The sequence below is a fragment of the Mauremys reevesii genome, linkage group 14 (genome assembly GCF_016161935.1).
Source record: "Mauremys reevesii isolate NIE-2019 linkage group 14, ASM1616193v1, whole genome shotgun sequence".
Lineage (NCBI taxonomy): Eukaryota > Metazoa > Chordata > Testudines > Geoemydidae > Mauremys > Mauremys reevesii.
In genome coordinates, this window is record NC_052636.1 from 8,945,056 (window position 1) to 8,953,360 (window position 8,305).

The 8,305-nt window shown below is 49.3% G+C and overlaps 1 non-coding gene across 1 annotated transcript; it reads right to left on the reverse strand.

Annotated features, from left to right (window-relative positions):
- Positions 1 to 1,204: 1,204 nt before the first annotated feature.
- Positions 1,205 to 1,276, reverse strand: TRNAG-UCC. The gene has a single exon. It is a non-coding gene; the product is annotated as a tRNA-Gly (tRNA).
- Between the last annotated feature and the right edge of the window lie 7,029 nt (positions 1,277 to 8,305).

Genomic DNA, 8,305 nt, shown 5'->3' on the forward strand with positions numbered 1-8,305 from the left:
GGGGCTGGTTGAACAGCTGGAAGATCAGAAGAGCTCCTAGATAGACAAGGTGTCTGGGACTCTCATTAGGCAGCGATCACACACCCAGAGCATGGACACTGCATGGACACTGGCTGAGGTGGAGTGTGACCCACCAGATGCAGCCAAGTCATCTCCAGTCGCAGGCCATGAGGAGCAGGTCCTTAAAACGGGAAGGGGCCCTGTGCTCAGGAGTCACTCACAAGCTTGTACCTCCAGTGAACGCCCTTTGCCCCGACTGTCTGGCCAGTGGTTCGCTGCGTTGCAGTTCATTGTGCCTCAGGAAGACTTACCTTCATCACACCGTCCATCGCGGTGCTGGGAGACACTTACCTGGCAGAATCCTGTGCCTGCCTCTTGTCTTCCCAGGGGTGGCTACTTGCAGCCCAGGAGAAGAAGGATGGTTCTGGTGAAAGGAAGACAAGCAAAGCACTGGGAGGAAATTTGGGTGTGGGCTCTGCGCTGGGGGTGGGTGGGTGGTACAGCTCCCAAACTGACCGGTACACACAACCCTCTGGCAGCAGCTCCTAGATGAGTGGGGCCAGGGGATCTCCATGTGCTGCTGTCTGCAGGCGCTGCCCCCAGAGCTCCCATTGGCTACAGTTCCTGGCCAATGGGAGCTGCAGCGTTGGTGCTCGGGGCAGGGGCAGCACGTGGAGACACTCCCCCCACCCCAGGGGATGCTGGGACATGCCAGCCACTTCTGGGAGCGGCACGGAGGGGCGGATGTAGAGTGGGCAGGGAGCCACCTTAGTGCTGCTGGCACATCTCTGCACACCCGTTGTAGGGGGAGGGGAGCAGAGGGCCTCCATGTGCTGCCTGGGGTAGGGGCAGAGCACGGAGCTGCCTCCCCTCCCGGGTCTATTCCAGGAGTGGGTGGGTGGGGTCTTTTGGCCTGCAAGGTGCAGCAGGTCAGACTAGATGATCACACTGGTCCCTTCTGACCTTAAAGGCTCTGAGTCTAAAAGGGAGAGGGAAGTAAAGAAATTAAAAAAAAAAAATAAACCAAGCATTGTAATACCAGGATGACTCCAACTGCTCATTATATAGTCCCACCCCTTTCTTCCTCCACTGGGTGTTTAATGACCTGTTGGGATTTGGGACACTGATTCTCTCATTCCATTGATAAACTGATACAACATGACTGAAATTAAACCAATTCCCAGTGGAGGAATCATCATATCATTGCATTAGCTGGGAATTGAACCCAGGTCAATTGCTTGGAAGGCAGCTATGCTCACCACTATACCACCAATGCATCTGGTGAAAGTCTCTGATTTTTCACACTTGGTGATTGGTCACCTTACTTCTCAGCATGAGGCGAATGTCTCTGTGGTCTCTGCCATTCATCGTGGGGAGTTTCCCCACTGATAACAGTTCTTGCTGGGTTGGGGATGGGAGACAGAAGAGGCGTTTATTCTGTTTCATTCCTCTCCATTTTCTGTTCCTCCCCTTCCCTTCCAGGGTCCTCCCTTCCATTTCAGACTGTGCAGTGACACCCTCCCCGCACCCAGGACTCTCGAGCCTCTGGAGCAGCACGATCCCATGAGATCCTCAGTGATCAAGGGTCTTTTCCAACTTCCAGGAGACCCAGCTTGAATCTAAAGGAAGCTCTGTTCCTTCCTGGGGATCCTCTCTCCCTTCATGGAGATCAAGAGCATGAAGCCTCTCTGCCTTGCCTCCTGGGTCTGAATTAATGTCCCATTTCCCACTATGTGCTCGAAAGAAACAAATGTTTCTAACCCAGGTGAGTGGAGTTAATTCAGCTGGAATCCTTCACCCACATTCCTTAGGAGATACAGACTCTCTGTGACACAGACTGACTGAGGTTCATCTCTGCGTGTCCCCAATGGGGAAGGAAAGACACTGAGGGCGAAGGAAGAAGATGGACAGAAGGAGTCAAATGGGGCTAGACCAGAATAGGACATTTTCTGCCTGTTAAAATGTACTAGACTCTAATTTCTTAAAACAAAACAAAACCCACCAGCTTCTGTTTGAACCATCAGCTTTTCACAGAGCAGCCAAAGTGGTGAAGCACAGACACACATAACCACCGACAGCCCAAGTTTGTCTAAGAAGCACCTATAGTGGCTCATGCAGGGGGAAATACAGCTGTGGGTGTGAGTTCAGGCCTCACCCAGAGCATTGGTTTTCATTAGCCACGGAGTTTCCCCCACTTTCTTTGCCCAATTCACATGGAAAGTGCCATAGGAGGGTGATGAGAGTAAATTCTAAACTCTGAAATGCGGAGGTTGGCCCAGAGATTGGGATAAGGGGTTTGAAGAGAAAAAGCTCTAAGAGTATAAAACCAGACAGTCTCCAGGGGCAGGTACGGTACAACGCCTCAACAGAGAGCCATTTGGGGTGGTTCACTTCCTCTGTTCAATGTCCTGAGAGGTATTTGAAGATGAAGATAACGCCATGGCTAACAGGTGACTGGCATGTCCTGGGTTAAAGAAAGGGACCTGGGTTAATAGTCTGAAGATTTGCGTTACCGTCACTGTCTGACCCCCCTTCAGGGAGCAGGTGTGTACGTTGCTGGGTGGAACGCACAGACTCCTGCAGAGCAGGGGCAGCTGTTTCCATGGCAGAGAGCCTGGCACTTAGGAGACTTTCTACACTTGCTGTTTTGAAGCAATTCAGTAAAATAACAGTGGAGCTACAATGTCTGGTCCAAAATTTCAGCTGCCCCTGGTGCAAAAACGCTATTTTAGGATCTACATTGGAGGCTCCCGGCACTAGGACACCTGACCAGAGAGCTCAGTGGGGGCGTAACAGCTGCTGACTCTGAGGGTCCCGGGCTAAATCCACTTGCAGGGGGAAGTGTTTTGATTTATTTGATGGATAATGAGCACCAGCTACCAGGGGAGAAGCCCTGAGAGTCGCTGCCACTCCAGCTGCTGCTAGGGCAGGGGGGAGCCCCAGGGGGCCAGCTGCTGCTCTGGCCACCCCAGAAGTGCTGCCAGAGGCCACCAAGCTGTGGCTGCTCCTGCTGCCCTCGGGACCACTGGTCAAGTGGTCCCCAGGGCCAGCCGCATTGGCCGCTGCTTGGGCGGTCCCTGGAGCCAGTTGATTGAGTGGCCCTGGAGTCAGCCACTGTGCCCACTGCAGAAGTCACGGAGGTTGCAGGAAATCACAGAATCCGTCACTTCCACCACCTCAGTGATAGACACGGAGACAAACCCTTCCCTGCTGTGACTGCAGTTCCTGGAAGGAAAGAGAAGAACAGAAAGTGACGAGAGAAGGAAAGAGAGAGACTCCCTGTCACCTCTCTCCCTGCTGCCTCCCCCCTTGTATTCTGTAACCCCATTTCACTGGGTTCCCGGTGCTGGTGCCATGGGGGTGACACTAGAGTTCTGGGGATTTGGGGGGAGGGGAAGGGGGCTCTTCACTTCTCAGCATTTCACACAAATTTGTCTTTGGGCTGAAATTTCTCCTGTTAGGCCTCTGTCAGAGCTGTACCCCACCCTGTTTGCGGGGGGGGGGGAGAGGGGAGATGTAAATTGCAGAGCAGGCAGAGAAGTCACCCATAAAGGGTCATATTGATCTGGTGACTGGTTCTGACCGGGGTCACACGTCCTCTGACACAGGCTCATGTGCAGAACATGGGAGCTCTGGCTTGTCCTAAATGCTGTAGAGTGTGAGTTCCTGGGAAAGGGCAGGGGAGAGGGAGCAAGAGGAGAAAGGCAGAGACATTGGAGACGAGGAATTGGGGGGAGAAGAAGGAGAGAACAGAGAGACAGTAAATGATTGAAGCAGAACAGGTGTCCCAACTCCATCTTGCTCATCATAGGTGTTCAGAGAGACAGGTAGTTGTGGGTTTTCCAGTGTCAAGTATGAACTTTGATTCTAACAATGTGCATTGAAATATCAAGGGGATCTCCACATACCTGATCTCTTCCCCCCTCCCCTTTTTTAGTATTAATTTTTATTTTGACGTTTTTGGCTTAACCGTGATCGTCTCTTTCCCCACCTGTATTGCAATTTGGGGTTTATGTTTATTTTGCCTCCCTGTTGTTCATGTCATTATAATTATAACAGCAAAGGAATCTGCAGGACCAAAAACTGACTCAAAACTTCATTTCCCCATCATGCCGGAACATCCTACAAACAGCTCACGCAGCTGGAATCATAACACGCAAGGCCAGGGGAGGGGAGATGCAGGTTTCCAAGTGTTCTGTCTTTCTCAGATGACACATTCCAGCCCATTGTGTGCTTCCATCCTGCATGACCTGCTGGACTTTGACACATTTATTGTCTCATTCTATAGATAATGTGATTGTAACACAATGTGACTGAAATTAAACCACTTCCAGATAAGGAAACAACAGAAGAGAAAAGCCATTATTGCATTGGTTGGGAATCAAACCCAGATGAATTGCTTGGAAAACACCTACACACACCACTATACCACCAATGCATCTGGCAGGAGTAGCTTTCCTGCAGGCTCTGTGCGCTGGCAAAGGGGGTGACACATGACCATGAAGTTAATGAACAGAGTGGATGGGCTGGAAGCTGCCTGACAGCTGGGAGCAGAGTTAGGATCCCAGAGTGACTGAAAGGGGGCAATGGTGAAAACAGATCTCAGTGGGAGCTGGCCCCACACCCGCCCCTAGGAAAGGGGAACTGAAGCTCAACTTCAATCACAGAAAAATCTTCCCTGAGAAGGAAGGGGACAGCTTGTTTTAAAGACCAGGTTTGTGTTTGTTTCTGGTACATATGGAGGGGCTGGGTAGTGCTGATTCCAGCCCCCAGACTCTGGGAGGATAAGGAACAAATTCAGGCTGCCAGTGACCTGCAGGAGGGAGATGATCTTTTGACAGTGAGGGACGCCTCGTCCTAAAGGCCTTTGTCTGCCCCCTTCCAGTGACTGTTTGGCACAGGAATGCAGCCCCCACTCCTGGGTCTCTCCTGGGGAAATAATGTTTCTGTGCAAAACACCAAAGCTTTTAACAGAAAAGAAAAGGAAATGGCCACACGATGGGATTAGGACATAAGGAATGAAACACAAGATCCTTCTCCCATGTGCATTGATTTTAACCTTGTTGGTGGTGGTTTTGTATCCATGTTGGCCCCAGGGGTCCTCTGGGGTGCTGGGCATTGGCCACTTTCGGGAGAGTGGGCTAGATGAACTGGTCTGACTCAGTGTGGCTGTTCTTATGTTCTAACTGCTGGTTATGGAAGAGACGAACTTCCAGGCTACACAGAACTGAAGAAGGGTGCTGGGTTAGCTCCACAGCTTGTCTCTTTCACCAACAGAAGTTGGTCCTCTGCAAGCTCTTACCCTCATCCGCCTTGTCTCTCTTGGACTCTGAAAAGTGTTTTCTCTCCACTCCCTTTGGAGAGAAGTTAAGTTTTCCCTTTGGGCAACTATCAGGCTGAAGCAATTGTATTGACTGTGACACTAGAATTGAAGATTTAATATTATAAATAAATGAGTCTAAACCTGAGGTTCTGGTTTTCACATTGGTTTTTCTAACTCCGTTCCCAATTCTCTTCTAGAAAGGCCTCCAGGACGCCTGCCCAGCCCAGCAAAAGTGGCCAGGAGAAAGCCCACACTGCTGCTCTTTCAGGTACTTGAAGGCTGCTATCAAATCCCCCCTCACTCACTCAGTCCCCAGTCTGTGGCAGTGCATAGGATTCTTCCGTCCTACGTGCAGGACTCTGCACTTCTCCTTGTTGAACCTCCTCAGATTTCTTTTGGCCCAATCCTCCAATTTGTCTAGGTCACTCTGGACCCAAACCCTGTCCTCCAGCGCTTGGATTCTTTACATGCTTTCACAGAGCAAAGAGCACATGTTCCATGATTTCATAGGGCAGAGTTTTGTGCTATCGGGAGCTTTCCCTGTGTGAATTTGACAGGTGGATCAACATAGAGACACATTGTGACCCTTCTCAGGGTGCTGAGGACTGTAAGTCGCCTTGTTGCCACCTGCCACAAGGAAGAGGGAGTTTTGCATTTGGCAGCTGGATGTTAGTGACCAAACTCACCAGCCTGCTGGAACTCAAGCACCCTCCTCTGAGCTACAGCAGCCACCTTAACCCTTGAGTTCCTTCAATGTGTCCCCCTCTGGGGTCCAGCCCGGATCACCAGATACTCGATGAAATCCCAGATCCTCTCTTCCCCAAGTATCCCAGGTTACTAGTTTTACTGTGGACCATTGCTACTGTATTTCACACAGCACCTGAGTACAGTTATCAAACAAGCAAAAAATTTATTTAACAATGGATAGAGATTTAAACAAACAAACGTGAGTGATGGAAACCAACTGTTACCAACTAAACAAAGGCAGAAAATGATAGAATAGAAAGGCCAGCACAAAAAACAGAGAGAGGAACAATAAGATACTAAAAGGACAATGGTTGGAACTCTCCATTTCTCTCAGTTTCTGGACTGATGGGTAGTAGAGCTGTAGCAACAGTTGAGGAACCAGGGTAAATTAAATCTAAGGTTTGAACTGCTAGTGAAGCATTTTCCACACTCACAGCATTCCTAGGGGCTCTCTCCTCCGTGGATTGTTTGATGCCTAATAAGGTGCGAACTGCGATTGAAGGTTTTCCCGCACTCAGTGCATTCATAGGGCCTCTCCCCTGTGTGGATTCTCTGATGTACAGAAAGGGCTGAGCTGTGAGAGAAGGTTTTTCCACACTCCCTGCATGTATTTTTTCCCTTTCGCCTGAGGATATCCTGCTGTGTTGTGGTTTCCATGAGGATCTTCTGAGTTCCCCAAGAAGAAATAAATTTATCCACTTTCTTCCCTGGCTGGTTTCCTTGATCTGTTTTTGGTCTGTGCTGAATCTCCCAGGATTTTCCCTGCTCATGACTCCTGGACACATTCCTTTTCGATCTTTGCGATAATGCTCTGTTTTTACCCACTGGCTCAACATTTCCAGGCTGAGAATTCTGCTCCTCTTTCTCACATGCCTTTGCATCACCTGCTGTGATAGAGACAGAAACCTCAGACAGGGATGGAAAGGGGAAGACCAAACAAAAACAAGTGCTGAAGACAGGTCAAATAAAAATCAGGAGCTGAACTCCCCCAAACTCTTCCCCCAAATAGGAGAGAGGAGGGGGATGAATTCAGCCTTCACATCCCATCCAAATACGCAGGGGGAAGGGAGGAAGCTACTGCCTGGTGTCTTCTAGGATCTATAGGAAGCCATGAACTATATTTACCCTGAGGATATGACCCCTGCAAGTGACAATAATGAACTGAGAGACCTCCCCAAGGGCTTTGTTGGGCATTCCAGATGTTTCCTTCAGGCACTTACAGATTCTGAGGTGGTTTAATGTTTCCTCACCTGTGCAGGGAGATTTCAGGATCTCTCTTTCCTTTGAACCCTGGAGGTCTGGGACCCATGGCTCTTCCCCTTGTTCCAGCTGGGAGATAATATCACGCTGGAAAACTAGAAACCCTGCTCAGATGAAAGAAAACAAAGGAGTTCCGTTGATTTCATAAGACTTGGTCATAAAAAAAACATTCTATTAATTTAACTTCAGTGCTTAGTGTGACCTGGTGGGCCAGGGGCAGTTCTCACTGAAAATGCCAAGATCAGGGCAGGCTGAAAAAGGGAGAGCAGATGCTCCCAAAACTGCTGGTTAACACTGAAGTTAAACTCACCGACCAGTCACCAACTGTGCTTCTGATCACCCATGCGGGTAATCGAGAAGCTGAAAAAAGAAATCACGCAGCCCCCTTTATTGCATCCCTGTTCTCTGACTCCTAATCAGCACCTAGGCCCAGTACAGTGAGAGGTTATTTAAAAACTCTGCTCACATAAACAAAGTGTTCTTCTGACTCCAAAGGCTCAGCCACATCACCAGGTCAGTATAGGTTTGGATATTACCCAAAATTCCATCCTTCCAGACAATCCTTTAGCATCTAAACTAAAGGTTTAAAGGAAAGAAAGACAGAAAGAAGTTAAATGGGAACGCAGTCAGATACATTCCAAAATGGATATATCAGGTTCTTAGCAGTATTGGTGAGTTGCTGGCTTGAAAGTCCGTCTGGAACACATCCACAGCTTGGATGGGTCATTCAGTCCTTTGTTCAAGGCTTCAGTTTGTAGAGAAGTTGCTCCAGAGGTAGGAAGGGGGATTGAAGACAAAATGGAGATGATGCAGCTGCCCTTTACATTCCTTTTGCCATGTGTCCTGTACTTCCTGTGTCCCAAACACAAACTTCAAAGCACGTGGCATGGAAAAGCCTTGGAGTTCTCATTACACAGGCATACCCCGGCATGTCTTGCTGACTCAATAGGTGTATCCCCTTGGTCCTTTCCATGG